This window comes from Balaenoptera ricei, chromosome 1, assembly GCF_028023285.1.
Source record: "Balaenoptera ricei isolate mBalRic1 chromosome 1, mBalRic1.hap2, whole genome shotgun sequence".
In the NCBI taxonomy this organism is placed as follows: Eukaryota; Metazoa; Chordata; class Mammalia; order Artiodactyla; family Balaenopteridae; genus Balaenoptera; species Balaenoptera ricei.
In genome coordinates, this window is record NC_082639.1 from 51,755,942 (window position 1) to 51,776,366 (window position 20,425).

The window sequence follows — 20,425 nt, forward strand, 5'->3', positions numbered from 1 at the left end:
CCAAGTTCAGGACATTGGTCCACAAGAGACCTCCTGGCCCCTAGTAATATCAATCAGCGAGAGTTCTCCCAGAGATCTCTGTCTCAATGCAAAGACCCAGCTCCACTCAAGGACCATCAAGACCCAGTGCTGGACACCCCATGCCAAAAAACTAGCAAGACAAGAACACAACCCCACCCATTAGCAAAGAGGCTGCCTAACATCACAATAAGGTCACAGATACCCCAAAACACACCACCGGACACAGTCCTGCCCACCAGAAAGACAAGATCCAGCCTCATCCTCCAGAACACAGGCACCAGTCCCTCCACCAAGGAGCCTACACAACAGACTGAACCAACTTTACCCACTGGGGGCAGACACCAAAAACAATGGGAACTATAAACCAGAAGCCTAGGGCTTCCCTGGTGATGCAGTGGTTGAGAATCTGCCTGCCAATGCAGGGGACACGGGTTCGAGCCCTGGTCTGGGAAGATCCCACATGCCACGGAGCAACTGGGCCCGTGAGGCACAACTACTGAGCCTGCGCGTCTGGAGCCTGTGCTCTGCAACAAGAGAGGCCGCAACAGTGAGAGGCCTGCGCACCACGATGAAGAGTGGCCCCTGCTCGCCACAACTAGAGAAAGCCCTCACACAGAAACGAAGACCCAACACAGCCAAAAATAAAATTAATTAATTAATTAATAATAAAAAAAGAAACCTGCAGCCTACAAAAAGGAGACCACAAACACAGTAAGTTAAGAAAAATGAGAAGACAGAGAAATACACAGCAGATGAAAGAATAAGGTAAAAACACACCAGACCAAATAAATGAAGAGGAAATAGGCTGTTTACCTGAAATATACTTCAGAGTAATGATAGAAAAAATGATCCAAAATGTTGGAAATAGAATGAAGAAAATACAAGAAACGTTTCACAAGGACCGAGAAGAACTAAAGAGCAAACAAACAATGATGAACAACACAATAAATGAAATTAAAAATTCTCTAGAAGGAATCAATAGCAGAATAACTAAGGCAGAAGAATGGATAAGTGACCTGAAAGATAAAATAGTGGAAATAACTACTGCAGAGCAGAATAAAGAAAAAAGAATGAAAAGATTGAGGACACTCTCAGAGAGCTCTGGGACAACATTAAACACAACAACATTCGAATTATAGGGGTCTTAGAAGAAGAAGAGAAAAAGAAAGAGACTGAGAAAATATTTGAAGAAACTACAGTTGAAAAATTCCCTAATATGGGAAAGGAAAGAGTCAATCAAGTCCAGGAAGTGCAGAGAGTCCCACACAGGATAAATCCAAGGAGAAACACACCAAGACACATATTAATCAAACTATCAAAAATTAAATACCAAGAAAAAATATTAAAAGCAGCAAGGGAAAAGCAACAAATAATATACAAGTGAATCCCCGTAAGGTTAACAACTGATATTTCAGCAGAAACTCTGCAAGCCAGAAGGGAGAGGTGGGACATATTTAAAGTGATGAAAGGGAAAATCCTACAACCAAGATTACTCTAATGAGCAAGGATCTCATTCAGATTCAATGTAGAAATTAAAAAGTTTACAGACAAGCAAAAGCTAAGAGAATTCAGCACCACCAAACCAGCTTTACAACAAATGCTAAAGGAACTTCTCTAGGCAGGAAACACAAGGGAAGGAGAAGACCTACAATAACAATCCCAAAACAATCAAGAAAATGGCAAGAGGAACATACATATCGATAATTACCTTGAATGTAAATGGTTTAAATGCTCCAACCAAAAGACATAGACTGCCTCAATGGATACAAAAACAAGACCTGTATACATGCTGTCTACAAGAGACCGACTTCAGACCTAGGGACACACACAGACTGAAAGTGAGGGGATGGAAAAAGATATTCCATGCAAATGGAAATCAAAAGGAAGCCAGAGTAGCAATTCTCATATCAGACAAAATAGACTTTAAAATAAAGACTGTTACAAGAGGCAAAGAAGGACACTACATAATGATCAATGGACCAATCCAAGAAGAAGATATAAAATTGTAAATATTTATGCACCCAACACAGGAGCACCTCAATACATAAGGCAAATGCTAACAGCCATAAAAGGGGAAACTGACAGCAACACAATCATAGTACGGGACTTTAACACCCCACTTTCAACAATGGACAGATCATCCAAAATGAAAACAAATAAGGAAACACAAGCTTTAAATGAAACGTTAAACAACGTGGACTTAATTGATATTTATAGGACATTCCATCCAAAAACAACAGAATACCTTTTCTTCTCAAGTGCTCATGGAACATTCTCCAGGATAGATCATATCTTGGGTCACAAATCAAGCCTTGGTAAATTTAAGAAAATTGAAATTGTATCAAGTATCTTTTCCGACCACAACACTATGAGACTAGATATCAATTACAGAAACAAATCTGTAAAAAATACAAACACATGGAGGCTAAACAATACAATACTAAATAAACAAGAGATCACTGAAGAAATCAAAGAGGAAATCAAAAAATACCTAGAAACAAATGACAATGAAAACACGACGACTCAAAACCTATGGGATGCAGAAAAAGCAGTTCTAAGAGGGAAGTTTATAGCAATACAATCCTACCTCAAGAAACAAGAAAAATCTCAAGTAAACAACCTACACTTACAGCTAAAGTAATTAGAGAAAGAACCAAAAAAAACCCAAAGTTAGTAGAAGGAAATCATAAAGCTCAGATCAAAAATAAATGAAAAAGAAATGAAAGAAACGATAACAAAGATCAATAAAACTAAAAGCTGGTTCTTTGAAAAGATAAACAAAATTGAGAAACCATTAGCCAGACACATCAAGAAAAAAAGGGAGAAGACTCAAATTAATAGAATTACAAATGAAAGAGGAGAAGTAACTACTGACACTGCAGAAATACAAATGATCATGAGAGATTACTACAAGCAAATATATGCCAATAAAAAGGACAACCTGGAAGGAGTGGACAAACTCTTAGATAAGCACAACCTTCCAAGACTGAACCAGGAAAAAATAGAAAATATAAACAGACCAAACATAGGAAAAACACTCTTTGGTATAAACCACAACAAGATCCTTTTTGACCCACCTTCTAAAGAAAGGAAATAAAAGCAAAAATAAACAAATGGGACCTAATGAAACTTAGAAGCTTTGGCAAAGCAAATGAAACCCTAAACAAGACGAAAAGACAACCCTCACAATGGTAGAAAATATTTGTAAATGAAGCAACTAACAAAGGATTAATTTCCAAAATTTACAAGCAGCTCAATATCAAAAAAACAAACAACCCAATTCAAAAATGGGCAGAACACCTAAATAGACATTTCTCCAAAGAAGATATACAGATTGCCAACAAACACATAATAGGATGCTCAACATCACTAATCATTAGAGAAATGTAAATCAAAAGTACAATGAGGCATCAACTCACACCGGTCAGAATGGCCATCATCAAAAAATCTACAAACAATAAATGCTAGAGAGGGTGTGGAGAAAAGGGAACCCTCTTGCACTGTTGGTGGGAATATAAATTGATACAACCACTATGGAGAACAGTATGGAGGTTCCTTAAAAAACTACAAATAGAACTACCATATGACCCAGCAATCCCACTACTGGGCATATACCCTGAGAAATCCATAATTCAAAAATAGTCATGTACCACAATGTTCATTGCCACTCTATTTACAATAGCCAGGACATGGAAGCAACCTAAGTGTCCATCGACAGATGAATGGATAAAGAAGATGTGGCACATATATACAATGGACTATTACTCAGCCATAAAAAGAAATGAGATTGAGTTATTTGTAGTGAGATGGATGGACCTAGAGACTGTCATACAGAGTGAAGTAAGTCAGAAAAAGAAAAATGAATACCATATGCTAACACATATATATGGAATCTAAAAAAAAAAAAAGTTTTGAAGAATCTAGTGGCAGAGCAGGACAGGAATAAATACACGGATGTAGACAATGGACTTGAGGACATGGGAAGAGGGAAGGGTAAGCTGGGACAAAGTGAGAGAGTGGCATGGACATATATACACTACCAAATGTAAAATAGATAGCTGGTGGGAAGTAGCTGCATAGCACAGGGAGATCAACTTAGTGTTTTGTGACCACCTAGAGGGGTGGGATAGGGAGGATGGGAGGGTGATGCAAGAGGGAGAAGACATGGGGATATATGTATGTGTATAGCTGATTCACTTTTTTATAAAGCAGAAACTAACACAATATTGTAAACAATTATACTACAATAAAGATGTTAAAAAAAATTCACCACCCATTTATGATAAAAAAACCCTTCAGAAAGTAGGCATAGAGGGAATTTACCTCAACATAATAAAGGCCACATATTACAAACCTACAGCCAACATTGTTATCAATGGTGAAAAACTGAAATCATTCCCACTAAGATCAGGAACAAGACAAGGTTGCCCATTCTCACCATTCTTATTCAACGTAGTTTTGGAAGTTTTAGCCCCAGAAATCAGAGCTGAAAAAGAAATAAAAGGAATCCAAAATGGAAAAGAAGTAAACTGTCACCGTTTGTAGATGACATGATACTATACATAGAGAATTCTAAAGATGCTACCAGAAAACTGCTAGAGCTAATCAATGAATTTGGTAAAGTAGCAGGATACAAAATTAATGCACAGAAATCTCTGGCATTCCTATACACTAACAATGAAAGATCAGAAAGACAGATTAAAGAACAATCCCATTCACCATTGTATCAAAAAGAATAAAATACCTAGGAATAAACCTGCCTAAGGAGGCAAAAGACTTGTACTCAGAAAACTATACGACACTGGTGAAGGAAATCAAAGATGACCTAAACAGATGGAGAGACATACCATGTTCTTGGATTGGAAGAATAAATACTGTGAAAATGACTATACTACCCAAAGCAATCTACAGATTCAATGCAATGCCTATCAGACTAGCAATGGCATTCTTCACACAATTAGAACAAAAAATCTTACAATTCATATGGAAACACAAAAGACCCTGAATAGCCAAAGCAATCTTGAGGAAGAAAAATGGAGTTGGAGGAATCAGACTCCCCAACTTCAAACTATAGCACAAAGCATCATTTGCAAGACAGTATAGTACTGGCACAAAACAGAAATATAGATCAATGGTACAGGATTGAATGCCCAGAGATAAACCCACACACATATGGTCACCTTATCTTTGGTAAAGGAGGCAAGAGTATACAGTGGAGAAAAGACACCCTCTTCAATAAGTGGTGCTGGGAAAATTGGACAGCTACATATAAAAGAATGAAATTAGAACACTACCTAACGCCATACACAAAAATAAACTGCAAATGGATTAAAGACCTAAATGTAAGACCAAACACTATAAAACTTTTAGAGGAAAACAGAAGGAAAACACTCTTTGACATAAACCACAGCAAGATCTTTTTTGACCCGCCTCGTAGAGGAACAGAAATAAAAACAAAAGTAAACAAATGGGTACTAATGAAACTTCAAAGCTTTTGCACAGCAAAGGAAATCATAAACAACATGAAAAGACAACCCTCAGAATGGGAGAAAATATTTGCAAACGAAGCAACTGACAAAGGATTAATCTCCAAAATTTACAAGCAGCTCATGCAGTTCAATATACAAAAAACAAACAACCCAATCCAAAAATGGGCAGAAGACCTAAACACACATTTCACCAAGGAAGACTCACAGATGGCCAAGAGGCACAAGAAAAGATGCTCAACATCACTAATTATTAGAGAAATGCAAATCAAAACTACAATGAGGTATCACCTCATGCTGGTAAGAATGGCCATTATCAAAAAAGCTAGAAACAATAAATGCTGGAAAGGGTGTGGTGAAAAGGGAATCCTTGTACACTGTTGGTGGGAATGTAAATTGATACAGCCACTATGGAGAACAGTATGGAGGTTCCTTTAAAAACTAAACATAGAACTACCATATGACCCAGCAATCCCACTACTGGGCATTTTCCCAGAGAAAACCGTAATTCAAAAAGAGGCACATACCACAGTGTTCATTGCAGCCCTGTTTACAATAGCCAGGACATGGAACCAACCTAAATTTCCATTGATAGATGAATGGATAAAGAAGATGTAGCACGGGGCTTCCCTGGTGGTGCAGTGGTTGAGAATCTGCCTGCCAATGCAGGGGACACAAGTTCGAGCCCTGGTCCGGGAAGATCCCACATGGCACAGAGCAACTGGGCCCATGGGCCACAATTACTGAGCCTGCGTGTCTGGAGCCTGTGCTCCACAGCAAGAGAGGCCGCGATAGTGAGAGGCCCGTGCACCGCGATGAAGAGTGGCCCCCGCTTGCCACAACTAGAGAAAGCCCTGGCACAGAAACGAAGACCCAACACAGCCAAAAATAAATTAATTAATTAATTAATTTAAAAAAAAAAAAAAAAAACGAATGCACTAGTGAGAGGGGCATCAGCATCACTAAGAAGTGCAGTGGTGGCGCCCTCTGCAGGCCAGTGCTAATAATAGGTGAATAGTATCAGAACTGGGCTCCTTAATAGCCATGGTCATGATGGCCTCTCTATTACTTTAGGTAATGATGCTTAAACACCAGAAACCAGGCCCACTGTAACCCAGGCATTCTCTTCCACTAGAATGTCTTCCCAGGTCCACACTAGTGAAATCATCAGCAATTATGGCACAACCTTGTGCCAGGAACTATCTGTCCTCCACATTCCATTCAGGATGGCTTCCTCCTTGCCAGCTGGTCACCAAGTGAGCCAATCCCCAAACCTCTGTCTTCTCAAGCCACTCTTGGTACCATCTTGTTTTCAGTTTAGGTCCTCTGAAAAGCAGACACCAAAATGGAATTTGAAGAATAAGGGGCTTATTGGGGGAAATGTGCAACTACATTACAGCCAAATTCAGGAGTAGACTTGAAAGATAGCAGAAAGAGAAAATCTTCACTCTGAGCTATGAACAGTGAACCTATTCGTGGACATTATGCAGAAGGAAAAGTGGTCCAAAGTGAGATTATATACAGCTTCCTGGGCAATAACTAATCATCTGACCAGATTATAAGGACTTTAGCGGAAAAGCCTAGAAAATTAGAGATAGGGAGGTCTGGGATAGAGGCATGTGAATGGACAAATGTAAAAGACCACAAAGTACGAAAAGTTTTGTATCACCCAGTAATTCAAACCAGAAAAAACCCATCATGGAAGAGGCACTGAAGAACAAAGAAGACAAAATCACTCAACCAGTTGACATAATCCAGCCTTTATAATCAGCCACCCCAGAACTGGTATGATGGACACATGAGTGGAGCAGCCACAGAGGTAGAAATAGAGGCCACACATAAGCCAAATAGCATGAATTCCCCTTTACCAAGGCTGATCTAGACTCTGTTGACTCTGAATGTCCCACCCAAACAGCCATGTCATAGCAAATTCACAATACTGGGCTCCTTCCATCCTAGATGAACCAGCAGTCATCCTCACAGGGATAGATATCTATTCTATGGGTTTACTTTCTTGCTTACAAAGCTCTAGCCAGCACTGCAATTAAGAGACTTATGGCAATTCTGATTCTCAAGTAGGGAATACCAGACAACATACCATCTGAGAAGGGACCCACTTCACAGTGAAAGGGGACCCACTTCACAGGAGTGAGCCCATGACCATGGGATTCAGCGCTTGCATTGGGACAAAAAGAAACTATAATACTTTTAAGTGAATTTGTTTATATTAATTACCACAGCATTTACATAGATTTGAAAGGAGTCACATACCTCTGTGTATCAGCAGGCTGGAAATTCAGGTAAGAGTTGATGCCGTGAGTTTGAAATCCACAGGGCAGGCCAACCAGCTGGAAACTCTGTCAAGACTTCTGTGTTGTAGTCTTGAAAAGAATTCCTTCTTCAATTTTTCTCTCTCCCCTTACATTTTACTATAAGCAAGAAGGAGAAACCAGGCAGTACCTTCAACACTTTGCCTAGAAATTCTTCGGCTAAATATCTGAGTCTGTCACTTATAAGTCCTACTTTCCACCCAGTAGTACAAAGTTCATCAAGTCCTCTGCCACTTTATAACAAGAATCACCTTTCCTCCAGTTTCTAATAACATTTCCCTCATTTCCATCTGAGACCTTACTAGAAGCAACTTTAACATTCATATTTCCACCAACAATCTCTTCAACCAATCAAAGCCTTTTCTATCAAGTGCCTCAAACCTCTCCCATCCTCCACCCATTACCAATTCCAAAGTCCCTTCCACATTTTTGGGTAATTTTTTACAGCAGTACCCCACTTCATAGTACCAAAATTTATATTAATTTCCTAGGGCTGCTATAACAAAGTGTCAAGATGGAGGTGGGTTAAAACAACAGAAATGTGTTGTCTCAGAGTTCTGGAGGCTGGAAGTCTGAAATGAAGCCATCAACAGGACCATACTCTCTCTGGTGGCTCTAGGGGAGAATTCTTCCTTGACCCTTCTTGCTTCTGGTGTTTGCTGGCAGTCCTTGGTTTTTCCTTGGCTTGTAGATGCATCAATCCAGTCACATGCTTCTCTTCTCCCTGTGTGTCTTTACGTCATCTTCCCTCTGTGCCTGTATCTGTGTCCAAATATCCCTTTTCTGTAAGGACACAAATTACACTGGATTAGGACCCACTCTCATTTTAACTTGATTATTTCTGTAAATACCTTATTTCCAAATAAGACCACATACTGAAGTACTAGGGGTTAGGACTTCAACATACATTTTTGGGGGAAATAATTCAGCCCTTAACAATATGGGAAAGACATTAGTTATTCATGCTACAGATAAGGTCCAGGCTTATTTGGGCATACAAACCCCTTACAAGGCCACTCAGCATTCCATGTCCCACAAGTTGAAAATTACTAACTTCACGCCAAAGTTTGCATATTTTGAAGCAGATTTTAGCCCAACTCCCTTATTTTATAAAAGGAGGAAATGAAGTAAAAAATCAAATTCATATCTTTTGACTTAAAATTTAGCCCAACTGTATTATGCGATCCTACTCCACTCCCCGCCTATACCATTCAAATAGTAGAGACTCTAAAGAGGTGAGTTTTCAAGTAATTAAAATACTTGTGCAACCAAATATAAGATTTCCCTGAACTTTAAAGGTCTTTGATTGGATATAAATATTTGTAATCACCTAAATGGAAAAACAGTGCTTTAGAGTTATATCGGTCAGGTCAGGCTAAATTATTATTTAGGAAAAGAAGGCCCTGAAACCTTATTGGCTTGCAATGACAAAGCTGTATTCCTCACTCACATTACCTGTCCATCATGGATCAACTCTGGCTCTGATCCACTTTATCTTCATGCTATTACCTGGACTGAGGAGCAGTCCCTTTCTGGCACATGCAGAAAGGAAAGGGAGGCCCAGGCACATAGTATCTTCCTAAGACAAAGGCTAGATCAGAAACCCCTCTGCCCTCCTCCCTCAGCCATACACACACCAAATAGCAAGCAACAACAATATACCACTGAGGAAGGTTTAAAGGCATGGACAAAGATCCCCACTCTGTGGCACATGTCACAAGGAAAGCTGAGCAATGAGGATGAAGTATGTACATTGAGAAAAACCCTCCATCACCACAACTCCCATCCTAAGCACAAGGCATTTTTAGAGGAAAGCTTGTAGTACTTTGAAGGTAACCATAGCAAAAACAAAACACAAGCTCCACTTAACTGCTAACTAGATTTTCTCAAACCCCAAAATTATTGGCCTGACAAGAGGTGTGTCCATTTTTAGGAGTAAATAACATTTACTCAAGTTTCTCTTATTCTGCATGAGATGTCTGACATTCAATAAAAGAAATTATAAACATACAGAGAAAAAAACCCATTCTCAAGAGAAAAAACAATTTAACAGTATCAAATTAGAAAGGACCAAAGTGCTGAACTTTAAAATAACTATGGTTAATATGTAAAGAATTTATTGAAAAAGTTGGAAAATATGAACATTAGCACGAAATTTCAGCAGACAGATGGAAATCCTCAGAGTCAAATGGCAATAGAAGAAATAAAAAATGACTGCATTGGAGATGAAGAGTTTCTTTGTCAGGCTCATCACCAAATTTGACACAGCCCAGGAAAGAATCAGTGAATTTGAAGACAGATCAATTAGAAATTACTCTAATTAAAACACAAAGAGGAAAAAGTGAAAATCAGCAAATAAAATACACACAAACAAGCAGAAAAACAGAACAGAGCATTCAAAAGCTGTGTGACAATATCAAACAGTCCAGCATATGTGTAATTGGAGTTCTAGAATGAAAAGAAAGACAGAGATAATGATGCTGAAAAAGTATTTGAAAGAATAAAAGCCAAGAATTTTGCAAAAACAAAGTAGCAAATGACATCAGACCACAGATCCAAGAATCTCAGAGTGCCTCAAGCAGCATAAATACTAGATACCCGGGCTTCCCTGGTGGCGCAGTGGTTGAGAGTCTGCCTGCCAATGCAGGGGACATGAGTTCAAGCCCTGGTCTGGGAAGATCCCACATGCCGCGGAGCAACTAGGCCCGTGAGCCACAATTACTGAGCCTGCGCTTCTGGAGCCTGTGCTCCACAACAAGAGAGTCCGCGATAGTGAGAGGCCCACGCACTGCGATGAAGAGTGGCCCCCACTTGCCGCAACTAGAGAAAGCCCTCGCACAGAAACGAAGACCCAACACAGCCATAAATAAATAAATAAATAAATAAAAATTTAAAAATAATAATAATAATAAATAAATAAATACTAGATATCCCATTTTATTGTTCCTCTCCAGGACCCTATGAAATAGCCAATGTAAATGTCCATACTTCTCTAGATGAGGAAAGATTGAGTATTTTGTCCATATTCACATAAGTTGTCACGGAGGCAGAACTCTGACATTTACCAAGGACTTGTTTTCTCCATCTGCTGTTCGGTTGAATTTGTTGGCCACCTCTTCTAAGTACCTGCTGTTCCATCTTGGGCCTATTACTTAAATGTCATCTTTTCTCTTTAAAAGAGTCTAATAATACAGCATTGAGTTCAGAAAATATATTTAGAGAACCTGGCATAATTCTGTACTATACAGTTCCTATGCTTTAGGGCTGTGGGGACCATCTATGAATCTCCTCTCAGAGTTATGGGCAGGAGGTGAATATGGGCCCCTTCTACTCTTAGATGCCCATATTTGTCTGAGAGTTCTGTGGTTTCTGTTCCTTCTTGTAGTTGGAGGAAAGCGGGGAGCAAGACAGGCCTTCTATGGTGACTAACTTTTGTATTCTACGTCCTTCAACTGCTCTCTCCTCCATAGTTGGAGAATTGTATGTATCTAGTGAATTTGTTTCCTGGGGTCTAGGATATGGAAGGAGGGTTGGGACAAATTCTTCTTGGCCTCATCTTCTCCCAAATATCTCTCTGTTATACCTAAACTGTTTCTTTAACATAATAATAATTATTATTATTATTATTTGCTCTTTATTTTCTCCAGTGACAGCCCACCTTTGCAGCAATATTTGCTTCTTGTTTCTGAGCCTGAATGGGAAAAGTGTCACAGGGTTAAATATATGCATACAAGAATAGGAAGAAATAAAAATCACATCAGTTTATTATATCACATACTATTACTACATCCCTGTTATGATTACCATTATTATTGAATCACAATTAGTTTACTAAACAAACACTTCTATTGTTCCTAAAACAATCCATCTCCATTGTATACATAAAAACCAAGTAAAGCATGCTGCGGACAGTCCAGCAATCCTCTAGCGATCTCCTAAATTACTGATGCCATATCTCCTGTATCCTTCCAGCTCCCAGCTCCTGCCCTTTAGCTTGTGGGCTTTCGTATCTCTTAGTTTTGGATTCCCTGCCTGGATTCTGAGAGTTCTTACCTCTAACCCATGGACTCTTCTCCTCCTGTCTGTCTCAACTAGCACGCTCCATCCTTGTTCTGCCCCCAGGGACCCACACCTCAGCACAGACTCTCCCCAGAAAGCACGTAGACTCTTTTCAAGGCTGGGTGATAGAAACAAAGGATCAAAGTCTTCAACTAGCTCCAGCCAAAGTTTCTGTCTCTCTCTTTTTTTCTTTCTTAAAAAAATATCTGCTTCAAAGTATGCAAACGCTTATTGTGAAACATATTTCCCCTTTCTGTACAAAAGTATACAAACACCTCCGCTGACATATGGGCCCATGTGTTTCTTCACCAAGGTGTGATGAGACTCAGAGCGGCATACGCGCCAGGTGATGGAGAGCTTTCCACAGTGCGGGTGGGAGTGTTGCCATCTTGTGAAACAGGTGCATGAAAGCCCATGTAAATAGGAGGCCCTGTGAAGTGAAGTTGGGGTTACTCAGACCCACAGCTCTAACACGGGACTATTAGGTTCAGATGCGACTCTGTTTATTTAGCACCTTCCATGTGCACTTAGTGGACTTTAGGACTTACTAAGTCACAAAAATCACCTTGCAGAATGAAAATCGTACCCACAGACTTAAGAACTGAGGACGTGAAGAAATTAGGTGAACTTTCTCTAGTGGCTCTTTTCAAATTTTAGCATCATGAGAATCACCTGGAAGGCTGTTGGAACACAGATTGCTGGACATGGCCTCCCCACCGGCAGTTTCTGAGTCAGCAGCTCTAGGGTGGGGCTGTATAATTTGTACTTCTAACATATGCCCAGGTGAGGCTGCTGCTGCTGACCCAGGAACCACACTTTGAAAACCACTTTTCCATCATGCAATGCACAGTGCTGTGGTCTAAAACCCTGATAAGCTAAAGTAGGAAACATCACTGCTAGGAGTCAAAACCAGGAAAGCCAAACCAGCCGTTATGCTCAAGAGTCAGGGATAGGGCAGAAAACTGGATACCATGCCAATGAAGCCAGCATGGTGCTAGGAGTGAGGGGCTAAGTCAAAGGACTTGAGGTGACTGCCACAGGCACATCCAGACTCCCCACCACTGGGTTAAAATGGCTGCCAGAGATGGGATTGGGGGGATGGGTCTATCGGGATTTAAATGTCCATGATGAGAGTGGCCAGGATAAGGTACCAGTTTTTGACTTTTAAATGTTTCACTTTTACTATTCCTTAGTCATATGGTAAACTCAGATTAGATCAAAAGATAAGAATGCCAAACTGAAATATTCAGTCTCTGTGTGAGTTTGTGTGTATTTTAATAGGATTAGGGGAGACTCCTTTAAACTTAAATATTGAAGTTCTTCTAAATATGTACCCCCCGTTGGTTATGGAGGAAGGATGAGCTCAGGACTAAAGGTAACTGCCCTTGACTTTGAAGATCTCATAATCTAGCAGGCAGTGTCTGTCCCAAGCCAGGCTGTGACACGTGGCAGACGGAGAGGGAGGAGGGATTAATTAATTCTATTTTGAGAGAAGCGGTGTCAGAGGAGGCTTCCTGGAAGAGGTGACATTTAAGTGTACCTAAAAGATGAGCAGGGACTTTACTGGCAGGAACATTTCAAGAATGGCCTTCATCTAATATGTGGAAGAAAAATAATTTACTCTTCCAGTGAGGGAAGAATGCTCTACCATAGACTCATTTTCATTCATGTTAGAGGAAAATTGTTTTTTAATTTTAAAAGACTTCCAAAATGAAGGTAAAAATATTCAGAAGAGGGCAGTTGGAATAAACACATTTTACAAAGGCAAAAAATCTCCCTGAGTAGAAAGCATTTTGTTTTATTCTAATCTCTTTGCTGCTTGCATCCCTCATGCGAGCATTCCATTTAGATCTGTCGAATTTTCTGAATTCCACTGTGTGTTTGCACAAACTTCTTAGAGTGTAAAACAAAGAAAATTTTGTGCCTTAGAGCATCTTTTTCAGTCCACAGACAGCACATTGGTGGGAAGAATTAGCTGTTAGTATTAATAGTAGTAAAACACAATAATTATAATATGCATTGCTTGCTAATTTTCACTGATGGACTTGTATTAGTCTGCTTGGGCTGCCATAACAAAATACCACAGACTGGGCAGCACAGGCAACAGAACTGTATTTCTCACAGTTCTGAAGACTGAAGTCCAAGATCAAGGTGCCAGCAGGGTTGGTTTCTGGGGAGGACTCTTCCTGGCTTGTAGACTGCCTATCACTGTGTCCTACAATGGCCTTTCCTCTGTGCACTTGCAGAGAGACAGAGAGGTCTCCAGTGTCTCTTCCTTTTCTTATAAAGACACAAATCCTATCAGATTAGGGGCCCACACTTATAATCTCATTAACCTTAATTACCTCCTTTAAAGCCTATCTCCAACTACAGTTACATTGAGGGATTAGGCCTTCAATGTATGAATTTGGGAGAAACAAAATTCAGCCTATAACAGGATAAGACTGTGATTTCTGTGAAGCTACAGCACCTATGAAAGTGGAAACTCAGGTCTCCATGTGCCAATACCTATGGGGCGGACCAGGTTACCTCTCTTAGATGTGGAACTTGTTCTCTCTTGCATCGCTTTTTTATAAAACATGTATCAATATCTCTTGTCCTTTCAGTATGAAGACAGGTAGATGCTTTAATTGATGATTTAAGAAAATCTGTATGAACATCAACAATTATACTGTGCTTCAGGAGCTAATTAAGTGTATTTGGCTATTTTACCACATACGAAGTGGCCCAGAATGCTGTGTTTTTATTATTCTGCTTCTGCTATTCATGGTCTTTCTTTTTTCCTTGTCTGTAGCTTTAAGTATACTTACTGCTTCTAACATGCCATTTTCATAATTTTAGAAAATCAAAGGAGACATAAATTAGCATAGACTAATTAACACTTCATTTTTTAGCTTATTCAAAATAAGATATCAATTCCCTCTGCAAACTCTTAATCTCACTCTGACCTCAAGGGAGCCCTCCTTGAATCAGACACAGAAAAAAATTGTCCTAAATAGGGCCACCATAACACTATGCCTCCTCCTCTTCCTACAAAATAGAACCTAGAGTAGAAAAAGAAAAGGAATTACAGAAAATGTTGAATAAGGCCAATTTTCCTTTGTCTCATTGGCTGGTTTGCTTCTATGCTGAATGGGTTCACCTTCTGTGTACGGGCACCATCATCTTTGAAGCAATAACCATAATTGCCATTTGCTGAATGCCTACTCTGTCCCAGGAATTTTATGTAGTCTATCTCTTTTAAGCCTTATCGGCCTCTTATTTAAAAATTAACAGCCACTATTTATAGGTGAGGAAACTCAGGCTTAGCGTGAATAAGTAAGAAGGTTGCTCAGTGCCATGGACCTAAAGAATGGGAAAGTCAAGTGAGACATAGCACCTATGTTCTTTGCATGACACCAGGCAGAGCCAGTGTGGGTCTGCAGTTAGCAAGCATCTAGCCTCTCATCCAAGGGAAAGTGTAAAGGGAGTCTTGGGATCTGTAGTATTCATGGGCAGTTCACAATGATTTATCTGCCTGCACTCATTTCAGAGTAAAGCAACTGAGAATTTCTTCCCTGCTCCAAAGCCAGACCCAGCCCCAGGTTAGTCTCAGCCTCATATATATTAAGTTAATAAGTGTTTCCCTGTCTCTTTTCCTGCTGTAGTTTTTAGGGCATTTTTCTTCATTCACTAAATGTTTAATGTGTTTTCATTTTCAAACCCTTTCCATAAGGCTAGTGGCTAGTGGTTCTTTCCTTATTTCCCCTGGGCTGTTGTATTTCCCCAAATTGTTCATCATATGAGGTAGCAGAAAGAATCTGTAATGGGGGCTCAGAAGACTGGGTTCTCACTTTGGCCCTCCCCAGACTTGTGTGACTGTGGCCAAGTCCCTTCCACTCTCTGAGCTTCAACATCCTTGTCTGTAAAGTGAAGAATTGGGTTTTAGAATCTCTAAGATCTAAGATCAGCTGATCCCTCTGCCAATCCCATTGCATGGCGATCTGCACAGCCTCCTCTGTTGTGAGCAAGTGTGTGTGAGATACTACTTCCTTCATAATTATCTTCCCAAAAGGAAACATCTCCCACTGGCCCTCTACCTTAGAAAAGAGGAGGGTTTAGTTTATTCTTCAAACTCCCAGAATCCTTCCATATCAATGTTTAACATTCACTCATTTAACTAACAATTAATTAACTAACAATGTGGTAGAAACTAGAGACTCAAAGATAAGCAAGACACAAACCTTGCCCTCAGGTACACAGACAGCCAAATAGAGGAAATTCAGAAGAGGGAACCTCTCTTCCCATGGCAGGTGCCAACACTAAGGAAATCCTTCCAGAAGAGGCCATAGCAAAACTTAGTCCTTAAAGCTAATTATTAAAGTGTTTACGAGCCCAGATTCTACAGTCAAACAGATCTAAGATCAATCCTGGTTTAAATAATCAGTAGCCATATGACCTTGAACAAGTTATGTAACCTCTTTATGCCTCTCTTTTCTTCATCTGTAAAATGGGAATCGCAACACTAAATTCATAGGATTGTTAGGAACAACAAATGATATATATTTATTAAAAGCATATAAGCACATACCATGTGCCTGGAACTAAGCTAGATTCCAAGAATAGTGTGTTAAAAATATTTTTTAAAAATATATATAATATACATATAAATATATATATGAAATATAAATATATATATATGAGAAATCAAAAAGTCTCAGGCACTATCCTAAACACAGTGCGTGTATTCATTCATTTAGTATTCACTACTATCTATGAGGTAGGCACTATTATTTTCCCTATTTTAGAGATGAGAAAACAGGCCCAGAAAGAATAAGTGATTAGCTCAAGCTGAGAGAAATGTTTATTTAAAAATCTTCCACTGTAATTGTAACAGGGAAGAACAAATCTGATTCCATATTGCATCTGTTTCTTTTACTTTAACCTTTGTATTCTATTGCTTTTGCTACAAGTTAATCACTAAAGGGATGTTGCCTATAGCTTAAAGTATACATAATGGCCCATCTCTAGGAACCCTGATAAGCTAAAATACCTTTGGTTAACTCACAGGAAACATCCTGACCAGACTCACTTCTGAATGGCTACAGGACAGAAGAAATTAACACATCCCCTCTGGAGTCTGTCCAGAACCAGGAAATATTTGCAACAACTTATTGCCTTTTTACTTTACCTCCTCACCTCCCCCTCTTTGTTCTATTAAAAAAACTAGCATCTAAACCCGGGCAAGATGGTTCTTTGGGACGCTAGTAGACCATCTTCTCGATCCACTGCTTCCTGAAGAAAGTCACTATTCCTTGCCCCAACAATTCATCTCTCGATTTGTTGGCCTGTCATGTGGTGAGCAGTATGAACTTGGACTCATATGTTATCCATGTTATATAACATATGTTATATGTTATCCATATAACATAATTATGGATCTGACTATTTCTCCTTTTATTTCTGTCAGTTTCTTGTTCATATGTTTCTGAAGCTATGTTATTAGGTATATACAAATTAAAATTGTGATATCTTATTGGTGGATTTACCCCACCCCTTGGTATAGTTACAAAAAACTTTGTTTATCAATACTCTTTATCTGGCAACCCACTTTGCCTGATATTAGTACAGTAATACTAGCATTCTTATGATAAATATTTACTTGGTATATCTTCTTCCATACTTTTTACTCCAAATTTTTTAAGTCCTTATATTTAAGATGCATCTTTTATAAAGCACCTATAGCTGAATATCCAGCTTGATATGTTTTCACTTTTTATTGGAATATTTATTCTGATTACATTTAATGTGATAATGTGCTTATTGATATATTTGGGTTAAAATCTACTATCCTCCAATTTGTTTTCTCTTTATCCTTTGTATTTTTTGTCTTTTTATATTGTCTTCTTTGGATTTATGATGTATCCTTTTATTATATCATTTTTCCTTTCTATTAGTGTGTAAAGCATGCATTAAAATTTTTTTCCCCTTACAGTTATTTTACAGATTACAACATATATCCTCACTTATCATTCTTCTATAAATTAGTACTTTTATCTCTTAGGGAATTCAAGAACCTTAGAACACTTGAACTAAATTTGCCTTCATTTTCCTTTTTGTGCTACTGTTGTTATGAACTTTAATTCTACATATATGTTAAATATAATAAGTAGTTACTATCGTTTTATACAGTCTATATTAATTTAGATTCACCATGCACATTTACCCTTTCCATTACTTTTTAATCCATTTTGCATTTCCATACTTCTATTTGAGACCATTTTCCTTTTGTAGAAATAACTCACTTCAGTATTTCCTTTTGGTAGATTTACTGGCAATGAATAATGTCAACAAGTTTCTTTGAAAATATCTTAATTTCCCCTTTCTTTTAGAAGAATATTTCCATTGTGATTATAATTGTACACTGGCAATTATTTTCTCTTAACATTATGAAAAGTTCATCCCATTATCTTCTCGCTTCTGTCAGTTATTTATCACCAAATTTATTAGTATACTCAATACAATTCTAATCAAAATTCCAGCAGGCTTCTTTTGTAGAAATCAGTGAGGTGATTCTAATATTTATGTGGAAATAAAATAGCAAAGGATCTAAAATAGCCAAAACAACTTTGAAAATGAAGAACAAAATTGAGAGACTTAAACTACCTGATTTCAAGACTTACTGCAAAGCTTCAGTATTCAAAACAGTTTGGTATTGGCTAAAAGACTGACATACAGATCAAGGTAAGAGAAGAGTGAATACAGATATAGATCTACACATGTGTGGTCAATGGATTTCTGACAAAGATGTCAAGGCAATTCAATGAGGAAAGTCATTTCAACAAATGGTGCTGAATCAACTAGATACCCATAAAGAAGCAAACATCAACTTTTCCACCATATACAAAATGTACTCAAAACAGAACATAGAACTAAATGTAAAACCTAAAACTATAAAACTTCTAAAAGGAAGCATAGGAGAAAATCTTTGCAGTCTTGGGGGAAAGCAAAGTTTTCTTAGATAGAACACAAGCAACATGAACCATAAAGGAAAGAAATGATAAATCACATTTCATCAAAATTTAAAAGTTTTGCTCTTCAAGATATCTCATTAAGAAAGTCAAAAGGCAAGTCACACACCATGATAAAATATTTGCAAAACATATATCAAGGGACTTCTATCAAGAATATGTAGTAAATTTTTACAAATCAATAACAAGAAGACAAACAACCCATTAAGAAAATGGGCAGAATAAAATAGATAACTAATAAGAACCTGCTGTATAAAAAAATAAATTAAATAAAATTCAAAAATTCAAAAAAAAAGGAAAATGGGCAGATATTTAAACAAGTACTTCATGAATTAAGACATATTAACTGTCAATAAACATTTGAAAATATTATCAACATCTTTAGATATCCAGGATGTTAAAATTAAAACCAAATCCTTTAGGAAAGCTGAATAGTGGCAGGGCAGGAATAAAAACGCAGAAGTAGAGAACAGACTCGAGGGCACGGTGGTGGGGTGGGGTTGGGGGGGACAGGGGATTGGATGAAGTGAGAGAATAGCACTGACGTATATACACTACCAAATGTAAAATGGATGGCTAGTGGGAAACCGCTGCATAGCACAGGGAGATCAGCTTGGTGCTTTGTGACCACCTAGAGGGGTGGGATAGGGAGGTTGGGATAGGGAGGGTGAGAGGGATGCTCAAGAGGGAGGGGATATGGGGGGACATATGTGTACATATAGCTGATTCACTTTGTTGTACAGCAGAAACTAACACAATATTGTAAAGCGTTTATACTCCAATAAAGATGTGAAAAAAAAAAAAACTTACCAAGTGTTGGTGAGAATTTAGAACAGCTGGAACTCTGTTTCACTGCTGTTGGAAATACAAAATGGTACAACCACTTTAGAAAACAGTTTGGCAGTTTCTTTAAAAAAAAATATATATATATGTGTATATCATATATATATCATATATATTATATATATGTATGTATCATAAAATCCAACCACTCTACTAATAGGCATTTACTCAAGAAAATCAAAAACATATGTCCAAAAAGACTTTTTCACAAATCTTCATAGCAGCTTTCCTTGTAATAGGCAAAAGCTGAAAATAGCCCAAATATCCATCAATAGGTGAATGGGTAAACAAACTGGAATAATCAAGCAATGAAACATTCTCAGCAATAAAAAGGGATTAACTATTTATACTTATCATACATACAGCATGAATGAATCTCAAATTTTCTATGCTGAGTAAAAGAAGCCAGGCAAAAGAGTACACACTATATTGTTCCATCCATATAAAAAGTTATAGACTATCTAAACTAATCTATAGTGACAGAAAACAAATCAGCTGTTGCCTGGGGATGGGGTAGAGGGAGGACTGGATTACAAAGGGACACAAGGAACTTTTCAGAGTGACAGAAATGTTTAGAATCTTTATTGTGGTGATGGTTTCACTAGTATATACATATGTCAAAACTGATCTAATTGTACACTTTAAATATGTGCGATGTAGTGTACTTTAATTAAGC